We start from the raw sequence: 15,626 nt of genomic DNA on the forward strand, positions 1-15,626 counted from the left end.
CCCTCTCTCACTCCCCTGCTTGTGTTCCCTCTCTCTCTGTCAAATAAATAAATAAAATCTTAAAAAAAAATAAAAGAAAGAAAGAAAGAAGAAAAGCATTTGAGAATGACACACTATTTTATTTCACTGCATTAAAAAGAAAAAAATAGTTGTAATGTCTTCATATATCTCTCTTCAGTATTTTTTGTTGTAGTTTAGCATGGAAAAGATACCTTTCCATTTTTTAAACTTGGTTAATGATGGGTTTTCTTTCTTTTTTTTTTTAAAGATTTTATTTATTTATTTGACACAGAGAGATCACAAGTAGATGGAGAGGCAGGCAGAGAGAGAGAGAGAGAGAGAGGAGGAAGCAGGCTCCCTGCTGAGCAGAGAGCCTGATGTGGGACTCCATCCCAGGACCCTGAGACCATGACCTGAGCCGAAGGCAGCCGCTTTAACCCACTGAGCCACCCAGGCGCCCCTAATGATGGGTTTTCAAAGATGGCTACAGGTTATATTATATCACATGCAGGCTTCCACTAAATTATATTAAGATATATATACTGATATCACAAAACATTCTCAAAGCAATTCAGGTTAATTCAGTCCCACAAATATGTACTGATTTCTATTGAGAGAAGTATGCTGGGTAAGGGGATCTGAACTGGGATAACTACAGTCCCCAAAATACAATGCAGATAACCTGAAATTTTTAATATAATGTGGCAAAAACCAAGAGAGTAGTAGGTACTATGAGCACTGGCAACAGTTAATCCAACCTAATGATTCGAGCATGAGGAATGCTGAAGCAAATCTTGAAGAAGAAGTAAGTATTAGCCAGCAAGAGCAGAGAGAGGGCATTCAAGGCAGAGTATAATATGAGAAAAATACAGATATACTCCAGAGTATGTTACATGAATGGTGTTACAAGCAGAGTCTGATTTACTGAAGCATAATGTGTAAATCATGGAGTAAAATCTGAAGAAATAGATAAAAGCAAGTTTATGGAAGGTTTGTACGTTATTATAAGAGGCTAAATTTTATAACATATAAGGAATAAACTGTAGGTAGAACACTGGAGAAACATGGTTGGAGTTATGTTTTTAGAAGACCACTTCTGTTACAATGAAGAGCAGGAAAGATGATATGGTGGGAGTTAGGAAAGACATTAGGAGGATAATAACCCAGGGGTGAAATGACAAAGCCTCAGGGGTGTGTGGTAGAAATGGAAATGTAGGAAGGATTCAGGGTGAATTCAGATGGTAAGCAGAGTCAAGAGTGTTTGGTGATGGCTGAGAGGTGATAGGTAAGTGCAGAAGTCCAGAATAATTTACAGGTTTCTCACAGGAGTGATTTAGTGGAACACAGTGCTGTGAGCCCCTATAGGATAACAGGAAAAGAAAGAAAATCTGAATGGAGGGAAAGGGCAGAACGTGATGAGTTTACTTTGGACTTCTTGAGTTTGGGATACCAGTGGAAGTTTCAGGTGGATTTGTCTTTAGATTCACAAATATGAAACATTCACAAATATGAAACTTAGCCTAGAAGTCAAGGCTGAAGATACAGATCTGAGATCACCATTTAAATGCTATTTAAAACCATGCGAATGAGTGAGAGTGCTTTATTATTGCAGAAGAAACTTCCATGTCTTTCAAACTTAACCATTCATTTTCCCATCCAGTTCTTTTTTCTTCAACAACTCTACTTCATTTTAATGGACTTTTACCTGTTTGACCATGTTGTGGTCTAGGAGGAATGCACCCATTTTGATTTAGCCAAAGACATGGAAACTTCTGAATAGGAATCCTATCTCTCCATGATATCTACTATTCCATTCTTACCAGCATATTACTGACTCGGCCTCCTTTAAGTTATCTATTCCAAAAGTAACTATACCTTTCTGTGTTTCTTCTATAGCCGCGGCTCTCATGCTGCCTGCTACCATCTCCCATCGGGGAGGATGCTATCTGCATTAGTTTTCTGTGGCTGCTGCTGTTACTAATTACTCAAAACTTGGTGACTTAAAGCAACATGCATTTATTATTTTACAGTCCTGGAGATCAGAAGTCTGAAATCAGTTTAACTGGACTAAAATCAAGATGTTAGATTCTTTCAGAAAGCTCTAGGTGAGAATCATTGCTTTACCTTTTCTAGCTTCTAGAGACTATGTATTTCGTTGCTCATGGCGTCCTTCCTCCATCTAAGTGTGGCAGTCAACCCAACCACCTTTGCTTCCAGCATCCCATCTTTTTCTTCTGTCTTTGACTTTCTTGTTTCCCTCTCGTAAGGGCCCTTGTGATTACATCTGGCCCTTCAAGGTAATAGAGGATGACCTTTCCATCTCCAGATCCTTAACATAATCACACCTGCAAATTGTCATGTAGGATAAAATTTCCGGTTCCAGAGATTAGGATGTGGGCATTTCTCCAGGGCTTCTATTTAGCTACTACACTGCCTATGACTAGAAATGAACACAGTCGCTAGCCCTGGACTACAGTAGTACTTAGAGGCACTATAAATATAAAAAGAGTAACTAGTCATACATATATTTAAGTAGCATTCCTTAATTTAAAAGAAACATATGTACAATAACTATAAAATAATTGCTCTCAGTTTTATTTGTACAGTATCACTGTTTATTTCAAAGTAATTCTAAAAATTACATGAATTTTGTAGCCTTTCAATATAACAGACATTTTTCTTCCTTTCCTCCCTCCCTCCCTTCCTCCCTTCCCTTTTTTTTTGGGGGGGGGGTGGATCTCAGCATAAAATTCTCTTTCTTTATAGCTCCCTGAAATTGCACTTGCCGGTTATGTGTCCTTATAGAAGGGTGATAAATCCAGGTACCTGCCTTCCATTCTGGAAGTCAAAGAATCAAATGTTTTCTCTCCATCTCCTGGTACAGCCAGGGAGTTACTGCCTGACTGAAGTTTGGCCTGTCAATTGTTCTACCCTGTGACTTGAATCTTGATCAAGTAACGTGAGGTCAGAAAAAACAGTTGGCATTTACTCATGTTGCCCTTGTAGCACCAAACCAGATGGCTTCTGTCTTTCAGACCTCCTAGACCTCCTGTATTGCCTTAAATCCTGCCTGATTCTCAGACTGCTTTCCAGCCCTCCCCTCCATTCTGGAAACTTCTAGTATCTTTCCAATGAATTACTTTCTCCTAAGTTAGCCAAATTTGGTTCTGTCGCTTATGGTTAGAAAATCCTAGTAATTGTAGTGGTTCATAGATATTATCATTGCTGGGTTCAATCTACCATAAGAATTTTGTAAGAAAATTGATTTTCCGCTTCAAGTAATTTTACTCGCTAATGTCACATAGTCTGATTTAAGGAATTCTTATTTATGTGACCTCATTAAAATTCTATGGATTAAACATCTTTACAGATCTGGAAAGGCAACATAGCTGCTTTTTCCAGATCAGGAAAGCTATTTTTTTTACTTTGCCTTTTCATGGAATCTTAGTTGAAGTGTTAAGCGCCTCTATATAACCATTCTTGAATGGCTGGGGAGTATCTTTTAAAGTTTTGTTAAAACATTGGTGATCATGGTACTACAATGCTGAGGATTTACCTCCATTTCTTTGGCTGTTTTGTGGTTTAAAGATTTTTTTCTTTAATGGAAAATCACTCAAGTGAAATTGCGGAAAAGCGAATATTTATCTGAGTCATATTTTTTATGGAAACCGTTTTTCACTTCTCTGCATTTTTAGAAGTGTTTCTTTAAAAAGGATATTCTATTAATATTTATAATTAGATATCACACAAAGCAGATGCTAAATCTTATGCTATCACTTTATGGGTAAAATTACATAAAGAAGATTATATAGTCTTTGACATAATGTTCTCTCTGGGAGCTGTAGAACAAAGGATATTCTCCATGAAGACGCCTTTTTTTTCTTTTTCTTTTTTTTTTTTTTTTTTAGTAGAGAAAAACAGGAAGACGGTGATTAACTACGATTATTTTAACTAGATTATCTTAACTATTATCCAGAACATTAGTAGTTAACTGGGTAGATCAGGAGCTCAATAAATAATTGACTTTTTTCTCTTTGATCCACATCTCAATTCACCTATTCACACTATCTCTATTCTTACTTTGAAGCCACGTGGATTCTTCCTATTTTCAGAGCACGTTAGAGGTGGGGTCCGCCTGTGTGAACCCCCTGGCTTCCAAAGATACATGGGGGGGGGTGCGGTTAGTGGGGAGTTTACTGAGGTCAGAGGCCAGATGGGAGGAAAAAAGGGATTCCTTTTTCTGATTACCGTTACGTCAGTGCCAAGAGAAACCAATGGAATTAATATTGTGCAATTTAATCCACACAGCCACCCAAGAGCCATCTTTGTACAGATGGGGAAACTGAGGTTCCGAGGAATAAATGTTTGAAAGTAATGGCATGGGCTTTGCACGTCGGTTCTCTGAGTCTAGCCTCTTTCCACTACCCCGTGTCTTCCCTGGCAATTACTTCAACAATTCTAGTAGGGACCCCGAGGATGGAGAAGAGAGGAGCAAACCCTCTGGCCGCCAACTTGATCTCCTGTGATCATAACTGTTAGATGAGTTCTGATTCCCTCTCTTAAAAAGACAAGGTTAGGACAACGGCTGGCAAGATAAAAGGCAAGCTTCATTTCTCCGGAGACACTGCACCAGGGAACGGATGGGGCACGCCCACTAATGGGTGGCCGCCTTTCGAGCCCATCCCAGGGATTCGGGGCTTTCCCCTCGGTCCAGGTTGAGTGTGTGTGAGTGCACTTGCCACCGGAAGCCTGAACGGGCAGAACCCGCAGGCCTAGAGCAAGCTCGGGGAGACGCCGGGCGCCTCCCCGCGGCCTCGGCGCACGTGCCTGGGCTGGGGCCAGGGCTAGTGGCCGCGCCGTAGTAGCTGGGGCGGGTGGGAGAGGCTGGCTCCCGGCCGCGGCCGCCGCCCGCCCGCCGGCTCCGGTGGTTGGGCGGAGGAAGCGCGGGACTCCTCCTCCCCACCGTATTAACATGCACCCAGGGGCGGGTGACCAGCCCAGCCTAGCCGCCCCAGCTCGCCGCGTCCCGGCGCTCAGCCTCCGCGCCAGAGGCGAGCGCTGCGCTCCGAGCGCCGCAATCCCGAGGACACGGCCTTTCCGACACCTCCAGTCTCGGAGAGTAGGCAGCATCATCGGCGGGAGCGGCCGCGGCCGCCTCGGCTCCTCTCTCGAGTCCTTCCCATCACCTTGTTGAGACCCTGTCCCGGCCGCGGGGACACCCCTTTTCGTCCTCCCCCCGAGGCTCGCGGGACCGACGGACGGACGCAGGGATCCAGGGCCGGACTGCGGGCAGCGGCAAGGTAACGCCGGGCTGCGCTGCGGGGCTGGGGCGTGCGCTCTCGGCGGCGGCAATCGAAGCCCGGGCCGCCACCACCACCGCGATCCCGGAGCGCTGGGTGTCTCTTGCCCGTCGCTCGGTCGCCGCTCCTCTCGCCCGCGGAGGGACGATGGGCTGGGTTCCCCGGCAGCTTCTCCTTCGCCATCCGCCGCCTGCGGCGCACTCCCAGATCCCTTGGGGACCCCGGGCACACGGGGGCCAGCGCGCCCCTCTCGGGGCTTGCGGTCCTGGTAGCTCCCCATTGGGGCCCTGGGAGGGGACAGATTTCTAATTGCGACAGGGTCCTGGAAGGGGGAGGGGAGAAGAACACTAGTTCCCATCATCTCCACCGGCCAAATTCACATCTCCCCTGCCCCCAACCCCCGTTACACCTTGTAGGGGAGGAGGGGACTGCTCACTGCAGGGGAGTTCTCGACAGGCACCTGGGTCGTTTGCAAAGCAAGTTGTTGCACTTGCTTTTTAGGTGACATTTTGGTTGTGGAGAGAGCCTTCTCCCGTGTGTGTGTGTGTGTGTGTGTGCGCGCGCGCGCGTAAGAGAGAAAGCCAGAGAAAGAGAGACACAAAGAGAGACAGAAGCACGCAGGGGGAGATCGAGATACAGAAAGAGAGACACACACAGAAGACGGGATTCAAGGGGGAGGTCACTGTAGAGTCGCCCCCCGCCCGCGGCGGGGGCCAATTCCTGGCGAATCGCGTGGCCAACCTTGAGACGCGGTATTCAGTGAATTGAATGAGCGGGTCTGGAGCCGAGACCAAACGGGGACTTCTCCTCGGGGCTGGGAGAGATAACAAATTGCACTTTCATTGAGGGGCGGCTGCAGCTGCGGGAGGGACCTTCGGAGGGCCGCGTGGAGATGAAGACCCTGCATTCAGGACTCCGGCTGCTGAGCTCTTCGAGGAAGGCGCGTTGTCCCGGCTTCACCCGGTGGCCCCCGGGAGGCCGTGGGAAGGGGCGACCCTCGCCGGAGACACTGAGTGCCTGTGCCCGAGTGCGGCTCCCGCCCGCGGCTCCCGGGCTCGCCTTCCTCTCGGCCAGTGGCGCTGCGGAATTTTCTATTTGAAAACCGGGGGTCGTGCGGAGGGGAGGGGTTTGAAGTGGCCGGAGGGCCGGGACAGGGACAGGGACGCGGGTGGGTAGATGTTATTTCTTTTATGGACTCAGGCAAGACTACATTTACACTCCTGACACAGGGAGCCTGGCTTGAGTTCGTGAGAGATCGATGCTTCCGGTCTCCCTTGTCATAACCTGTAAAGTTATGGAATTACAAGAATGAACGATATATAATAAAAGTAACAATTAAAAACATCTTTATCTTTTATAGTCTTCATGAATGGCTCTGTAAAGTGGTGATGGATCAGTCTGAGTTGTAGTCAGACACCGCGATGAAGAATGTTTGGAACTAGGAAACCGATTTTAGGACCGAACTCAGAAACATCTTGCAAATTATTTTTACCAGGAAGAAGCTAACTGCCTTTTGACTGTTATTTATAGCAGAATTTCAATTTCAGGAAGCAACTTTCTATTGGCCAATGTAATTTTGCATATATAGCAATAGTCGTTCTTCCAACTTCGACGGAAATGACATGGAGGCAAGAAATGTTATAAGTATCCCAATTTCTGTAATGAGAAAAGGATAAAGTGTTTTTTTGCTTAAATTTTTACAAAGGAAATTCAAAGGCACAAAAACACTGAATATGTATTTATGCAAAATATGTGAAATTTAAATGTCCATTCAGGTCATAAAAATTACTCGGTTCAGAAAAATCTATATTCTGGCATAAATAGGAAGTCAAAAATTCAGAAATCTTATGTCAGTAGCTATGTTATTAATGTCATTTGGATTTATCACTTCAGGTTAAAGTTGCAGCAGGGGAAGTCATTGCTTTGAAATATTACAAGTTTCAGATCTAAAATTCCATAACTGCTTTTGAAAAAAAAAAAAAAACCCAAAACCAGAAAAACAACACTCACTTAAGAGAAAATGTTGCTTGAATGAAAAAAGACTTGAGCACATTTGCAAATATAGGATATTTAAAAAAGCCTGACCTATCTCTGTTTCTCTGTTTCTATCAAGGTTCCTATTCAGAGATTAGTTTGCCAAATAAATTATCTCAAATATTATATGCAATATTGGAAACTCAACTGATTAAGAGATTCCTTAAAAAGTTGTGAAGGAATTTTCTGACAAGACTCTTCAAATAACACTGGAGCACTTGTGCTTTTGAGAGATAATGTGTGCGTGAGTTTTCCCTGTGGGGAATTCTCATGGGTTAGTATCTTTAATTTCTCCTTCACCATAATTTTTTTTCTGCCAGGACTAAAACCTTGATGAAACGTATCAGTAATAATTGAAAGCAAGATCTTCTTAAAATATTATGGAGCCCATATAGAGAAATAGCCTAAAATGAAGTGGTCTACTTTCTAAATCTTTCTAAGCTTAAGTCTCCTATTGAATTCAACTTGAAAATATAAATTGCACACACTTTGATTTAACTCTTTTAGATGTCTGTGTCTTTGTTCCATATAGCCACCTAGATTCATTATTATTTTTTAAATCTAAAATTAAAACTGGAAGGGAACTGAATTTTTACTAACTCCTCATTTAGAGATATGTAGCATAGTAATAGTTTCAGCTACAACTTAATTGTGGCAAGTACCATATTTGTATAGAAACTTCTAGAAACAAAAAAAAATCAGCATTCTGATTTTGATTTCAAATAGTATTTTGAATTGGGAAAGAGTAGTAAAATGCTATCTAAATGTATGTTTTTATAGTGAAGTTTATATGATGGAGTCCAGTTCCTCTTCTGGTGTCTTCTTCATCCTTCCCAGAAGTTGCTCCGCCCTTTATCAGATCCATTGTGCTCCCTGCAGAAGTTTTCTGTTCCTTTCTGGAAGCACTGAACTGGAGAATTTTTATGAAGATTGCATCTCTATAGAAACCGCACTTGCCTCTCTTTGCTTAATTTCAGGAAACAATGTAGTTGTAAATTCTTTTGTTTCTTTTCTCTTTTTCTTTGGTAATTATTTCTAGCTGGTAGAGGAGCAGCACCATTAAAGCAGAAAGACTCCAAGGACTTTTCAAAAATCTCAACACTTTGCTCCACCCCTTACCTCTCACATTTACAATCTTTGCCTTACCTCTGTGGGATGTTGTTTTCTTAACAGATTTTCATTTTAAAGAAATACAATCACAAGAAGGCCCTTTTCTAGCATTCCAAAAATTTTTGTGCTGCTGAGATGCCTGGAACTTCAAAAGCACCTGTGTCTTATGCTGTCTTTTACTTCCAGAAGATGCTAAGGGCTTATAATTCTCCATTTTCAAAGAGAAGAATCTTTTCACTGGCCCCCAAATTACTTTCTCCTCCCTATACACCCTTTTAAAATCATGGTGAATTTGTAGCCTGATTCCTGTTACTGCCTAATAAAGGTGTCTGTGGATGTGTGGTGTATTAGAAATTGCTAGAGCTGCTGTTCCTTCTTCTACCACAGAGCAGGATTTAGAACTAGTCTTAAGGCATGTACTTTAATTTATTAAACATCCACTGATAATTCATTGTATGAGATTCTGCGTACCAGTTGGTTTTCTTTTAACACATATTTTGTTTATGCAAAATAATAACAAATATCCCATTAATACATAAAGCATTAAACCATTTATGCATATTTGCTACACACACCACCCCCAGAAGTTGGTATTGCGTGTGCAATGTGTTGACCCACCATTTTTACCTTCTTCATTCTAATAAATGTCAGGGACTAGACAAGTGGTGTACAGGTGAGAAGCTAGCTTTATTCTATTTATCGGCTTGAAGGTTGGTGTGTATTGTTTTCTACCTCCTGTAGGAGTTTAGGATTGCAAGGTAAGTGGATCCCACTTCAGAAGACCAACTCATACACAGGAAGCCCTCTGGACATACAGCTGTAGATCTTTGGCCCAGATTCCTGAATCTTTTCTTGGGTAGCTGAGAACCAGTAAAACTGGGATATGAATGCCCTACTTGGGGTTGTTGTGAATGAGATATCAGTGCTTTGGGATCTGCCGTGAAGATGCAAACCCACTTTCCTCCTGGAATTTGCCCAAAACTCAACTGTTTGTTTTTATATTTACTTATCATCGTTTGCTCACCTGTTGTCATTGATAATTCCTAGATCTCTCAACATTTTGTGAGATTTGTAAGCAGCAACACAAAAGCAAGCCACGAAGACTGTGGTTGGGCAGTGTGTTAACTCTCCAATCCAGCCAGATTTTCTTAGTGTTCAAGAGAGTAGGGGCTTGGTGAAACCCTGGCTAAGCAATTAGGAGAGGCAGGTTTGTGGTAGGGCAGGTTGTCGCCCCAGCTCCTGTGTCCCTGGCTGCTTGGGGAGGGCTCAGAGGCATTGAATTGGCTCCTTCAGGCGGCCTGTGGGGAGGTCTCTCTCTCTCTCTCTGGGCATGTTTCCAGCCCTGCCGCTTTACTCCGTGTGTGACATGGTTTTGGCTAATTTGAAAACTTCTGCTAGAGTAACTTCCCTTTTAATTCTACTACTGGAGAACATTCATTAGTATATGATAGGATACTCTGACCTCAAGATCATACTCTTTCTCTGGAGACCCTCTCTTGGTTTCAGTTTCAGTGGAAACTCAGAGTGTGGTCTATTTCTGGACTAGAACTTTCCCTGCTAGATATCACTGAGATTTCTTTACAAAACACATGCTGCAGTTTCAGAGACAAATGGCATTTTGATCTTGTCTCAGACTTTGCAAACAACCATTCTGTGATATGATTCATCCTACTACTCTAGTAAAAAGGCAAGGTAGAGTCACTCCCTTGGAAGCTTCTTTCCCAGGCATTAACCTGGCATTAACCCAGAAGGCTAAGGAACAATTTCATTGTTTCAAACAAGGATGCCTTCCCCCCGCCCCCATTAGAGCCTCAGGGTGAGTCGGGTGGGAGGGGTGGGAGTGGGGACAGGATCTTGAAGCAGTAGACACATTCGGTAGTTGTGTGAATCTTGCCTAGGCAATTTAGAGGATACTCACCTGATTCTACAGCTTCTGTGAAGCAGGATAAGATGTCTTACCCGGCTTTCCCTGCAACACTGTTTCTTACTTTATTTCCTCTTCCCTAGATCTCAGCTGAAAAGTAATTTAATCAGTGAGGCTTGCCAGTTGAATGCAGTTTTAGTGCTTTATACTTTTTTTCATGGGCCTTTCACAGTAAATAACGATGCTCTTTTGACTTTTGTGATTATCCTATCAGCTGTCTTCCCCACTGAACTGCGTATTCCATGAGATCAAGAACTAAATATAGCCTGTTGACCAGATATCAACAATGCTGAGCACGGCCCCAGGCACTTAGTAAGGGGTCAGTAAACGTTGGTTAAGTGAATGAGTTAATAAACAAATGAGTGAACGCAAATCTGTATTCAAACGGTGTAAGGACCTTAACTCTGAGGGTAGTATGCTGTGGCTTTTATAGCCCATCTCCCCTGCTCCTTGAAATTTTTTTTTTAAGATTTTATTTATTTATTTGACAGATAGAGACTACAGGTAGGCAGAGAGGCAGGCAGAGAGAGAGGAGGAAGCAGGTTCCCTGCTGAGTAGAGAGCCCGATGCGGGACTCAATCCCAGGACCCTGGGATCATGACCTGAGCCAAAGGCAGAGGCTTTAACCCACTGAGCCACCCAGGTGCCCCTGCTCCTTGCAATCTTAAATTCTGTATTTTCTACTCCAATAATACTTGGGAAACACAGGGCTGATCTCAGGGTGGCCAACGTGTGAGAGGGTAGGTTTTGCTACATTTACCAACTAGGGAAACTGCAATCCACTGGAAAACCAGAGGAAGTTTCCGAAATAAGAATTTTAAAAATGGTTCACAGACCTGTACCCCTGGGGATAAAAATATATGTTTATAAAAAAAAAAAAAAAAAAAAAATGGAATAAAAACAAACAGAAAAGTCTCCTGTCCCTTCCTCTTCCTCCTCTTTTTTTACTCAAAAGAAGCATATGAATAACTTAATCAGTCCACCTGCCAGTTTATGGTTCATGGAGTGTCCCCCTCCCCAGGTTTAGCACTGGCTCCTTTCTTACTCTCCAGCCCGAAGGATTGAGCACTCCTGCCTACGGTTCCATGGAATCTGATACATATTTATTTCTTAGTTTTGTATTTTATTTTCTGTTTATGTGCCTACTTCTGTGACACCCTAAGCTCAGAGATAATGGCTAGCATAGGACTCACGTATGGAAGGGATACAGATGTTCAAAGGACAGTGAAAGATTGAATCAGCTCACAAGGATAAGAGACAACTCACCAGGGATGGAAAGAAGTTGATACAACTGACTTGGTTGCTTGAGGCTGATTTCTGTTATAAGTACTTAGAACCTACGTGGGATGGCTCTCACTCATAAGCCATGTTAGAATCTGCCATTTAACATTATATGGAATCACAGCCTTCTAAGAAGTTCCGTGATTTTTTTTTTTGTATTAGTTTCTGGACAGGCATGTATATATTCTATCCCGCTCTGTGCTTCTGAGATACTTGAATGGTGCAGTGACGTGAGCTTAACCTGCCACTTGGCACCCTGCTTTAGTTGCTGGATCCACTATTCAGCCTTCAGTGAAGGAAAGTAAGACTCAATGTGGACATTGCTCATGTTATTATAAATTCTGATGTGTTATAATTTATCTAGATTTGCTTTTCTTTTATTGGTAATTTAAAATATCTTGCTTTGATGGTAAGAATCCTAAGGGACGTAGATGATTGATGTAGATATTGGCATGATGTCACCCCCAAAGATGAGCAAACAGGCAAATAAAATTGTTATCTCCTGTGTACTCATTAGCGTGGAGAATACAGAAATGCAAACATTGTTCAGATCCTTGGGTGGCTTAAAATCTAATCCAAAGGATAAGATTAAAATGTAGAAAATAATTAGTAAGAACATGTTACAGAATAAATGTAAGGGCTCAAGTATTGGGACCTGTAATACTTACTCCGGGCTTTTATGGAGTGGCAGAGCTCCACAAAAAATAGGATCATTGTGGAACCTTCCCGAGAGAGGAAGAAAGTTTTAGACTGGTCTTCCCGGATGGGTAGGAGTTAAATGGAAGAAGCGATAAGGCAGAACATTTACAAAGACATGGAAACACAAATCAAATCGGTTTGGCATATTCCTGGTTCAAGGAGATAGTCATCAGCTCTGGTTCCTCTAGTGCATTTTCCTTAGACCTGGACATGAATTTGATTGAGAAGGGTGGAGAATGTTTTAGCGTTGATAGGAACATTGAAGGATTTTGAATAGACAGTGATACAGAGAAGTGGTCTCTTCGGCTGATGGAAGTGGATCTACCAGACTGGAACAGAGAGAAGCATTAGGGGCTTTTCATTAATTGAGGCATAAATGATGAGAACCAGGTCTAAGGAAGTAAAAATTGGGGGAAAAGAAGACAAGAAATATTTTGGAAAAATTTTCAAGTAATATTTGACCCCTTCCTTTCTCTTTTACTTAGACCTGTGTCGCAAACTATTTTTTAACTCTTTATTATTAATTAAAAATTATTGTAAACTATTTCAGTAACACCAAAACATTAAATATTAAAACACATGCCTGTGTATCCACTCTTCAGATTATGAAATAAGTCATTACACGTACTGTTAATACTCCCATAGTACTCTTTTTCCAAGCATATCTCCCCTCATGGTACCCTCTCTAGAGGCAGACTTCAGAGATAGTCCAAGTTCATTGCAATAAAGTGAGTTGAAGGAATGTTTTGATTTCCCAGTGCATTTAAGTTATGTTTACACTATACTGTATTCTATTAAGAGTGTAATAGAATTATTTCTAAAATAAATGTATGTGTATAAGCCTTAATGAAAAAATACTTTATTGCTACAATATACTAGCCATTTTCTGAGCTTCCAGCAAGTTGTCATCTTTTTGCTGAGGGAGGTTCTTGCCTCCTTGTGGCCGCTGAGTAATCAATCAAGGCGGTGGTTGCTGAAGGTTGGGTAGCTGTGTCAATTTCTTTTTTTTTCTTATATATTTATGTTCATTTTACACAGTTTAAAAATATTTCATTTATTTATTTGAGAGAGAGAGCGAGTATGTCAGAGATCATGAGCACGGGGAAGGGGTAGAAGGAGACGCAGACTCCCCGCTGAGCAAGGAACCCAATGCAGGACTCATTTCCAGAATCCTGACCTGAGCTGACCACAGACACTTAACTCACTGAGCCACCCAAGTGCCCTGTGGCAGTTTCTTAAAAGAAGGTAGTTGATGGGGTGCCTGGGTGGCTCAGTGGGTTAAAGCCTCTGCCTTTGGCTCAGGTCATGATCCTGGGATAGAGCCCTGCATCGGGCTCTCTGCTCAGCAGGGAGCCTGCTTCCTCCTCTCTCTCTGCCTGCCTCTGTCTATTTGTGATCTTTGTCAAATAAATAAATAAAATCTTTAAAAAAAAATAAGAGGAAGGTAGCTGATGAAATTGGCCACATTGATGGACTCTTCCTTTCACTGGACGGCTTAGAGGTCATTGTTAGGTTATTAACTTTCCTCATTTCAATATTTTCTTCTTGTCTCAGGGAATAGGGGGGCTGGAGGAGAGAGAGAGAAAGACAGGGAATGGCTGGTCAGCCGAGCAGTCAAAATGCATGTAACATTTACAGATTAAGTTTGCCATCTTTTATGTGTATGGTCCTGGCACCCCAAAACAATTGCAGAGTAACAGCAGAGATCAGTGATCACAGGTCACCATTACAGATATACTACTAATAATAATGAAGAGTTTGAAATATGGCGAGAATTACCAAAATGTGATAGAGAGACATGAAGTGAACAAATGCTATTGGAAAAATGCTGCTGATAGTCTTGCTTAATGGAAGGTTGCCCCAGACATTGTTTGTTAAAAAATTCAATAAAGTAGAGTGCCTGTACTAAATTCTCTGTTTATATTCCCATGCATTTCATTGTGCTTTGCTATGTATTTATGTGTGCTTAAGCAAGATAGTCTAATTTTGCTCTTTTTAAACTATTTAAATAGTAACATGCTCTGTAGTCTTTTTCACCTTACTTTAATTGATTAGTATTCTGTTGATATATGTAGATCCTTTCTAGTCATTTCTACTGCAATATGGTATTCCATTGCATAATATATCATGATTAATGTACCAGTCATCTGTTGGTGGACAGTCAGGGTATTTTCCAACAAGGCTGCTATGAACATTTATATGCATATTTCCTCTTTACGAGTGGAATTACAGGAGAGCGGGATTTGTACCTTTACATGTAGCAGATAATACCAAATTACCAAAAAAGCAGACTACCTCTTTATACTCCCACCAGCAATCTAGAGGAGCCCCACTTTTTTTCCCATATCTTTGCCAATACTTGGTGATACATTTTATTTTTTGCCAGTCTTATGAATACAACATGATAGCTTTTTTAGTTTAAATGTGTTGTTCCGGGGCACCTGGGTGGCTCAGTGGGTTAAGCCGCTGCCTTCGGCTCAGGTCATGATCTCGGGGTCCTGGGATCGAGTCCTGCATCGGGCTCTCTGCTCAGCAGGGAGCCTGCTTCCCTCCCTCTCTCTGCCTTCCTCTCTGTCTACTGTGATCTCTCTCGTCAAATAAATAAATAAAATCTTTAAAAAAAAAAATAAAAATAAATGTGTTGTTCCCTGACTGACTGCTAGTAACGTTGATTATTCTTTTCCTCTCTTAATTAACGTTCAGGTCTCTTTGGAATGCTTATTCATATGTGTTGTCCACTCTCCCATAGTTTTAAAAAAAGTTATTGATTTAAAAAAAAATTTTTTATAAAAGATTTTACTTACTTACTTGACAGAGAAAGACACAGCAAGAGGGGAACATAAGCAGGGAGAGTGGGCAAGGGAGAAGCAGGCTTCCCGCGGAGCTGGGAGCCCAATGTGGGCCTTGATCCCAGAACCCTGGGATCATGACCTGAGCTGAAGGCAGATGCCTAACAACTGAGCCACCCAGGCACTCCAAAGTTATTGATTTGTAGGAGTTACTTATATATTCTGAATACCAGAGTTTTTTCTGTAATATGCATTTCAATGATCTTTTCCCAACTGGTGGCTTGTCTTTTAATTTTTATGATGTCTCTGGGTGAAAAGATTACTTTATTTTGAATTCGAATATAATTAGCATACAGTGTTATAGTAATTTTAATATAACATTTAATATGCTATTAATATTTTATATAATTAATAATCATTATGATTCATTAATAATGTAAATATATTATAATATGAATATATAATATAATATACATAATATAATGAAAT

At 41.8% G+C, this 15,626-nt stretch overlaps 1 protein-coding gene across 3 annotated transcripts in view; it reads left to right on the plus strand.

The window, feature by feature from the left end:
- The first annotated feature begins 4,754 nt into the window (after nucleotides 1-4,754).
- Nucleotides 4,755-15,626, plus strand: part of DLGAP1 (DLG associated protein 1) — an 871,327-nt gene continuing 860,455 nt past the window's right edge. For 2 of the 3 annotated variants that reach the window (XM_004742767.3, XM_004742768.3), the window contains exon 1: nucleotides 4,756-5,300. The gene's annotated coding sequence lies outside the window, so the exon portion shown is untranslated. Of the gene's footprint in view, nucleotides 5,301-15,626 lie in introns of all 3 variants that reach the window. The other variant, XM_013051420.2, reaches the window with a different exon arrangement.

Source organism: Mustela putorius, unplaced genomic scaffold (genome assembly GCF_011764305.1).
Source record: "Mustela putorius furo isolate JIRA1106 unplaced genomic scaffold, ASM1176430v1.1 tig00003858_pilon_pilon_pilon, whole genome shotgun sequence".
Lineage (NCBI taxonomy): Eukaryota > Metazoa > Chordata > Mammalia > Carnivora > Mustelidae > Mustela > Mustela putorius.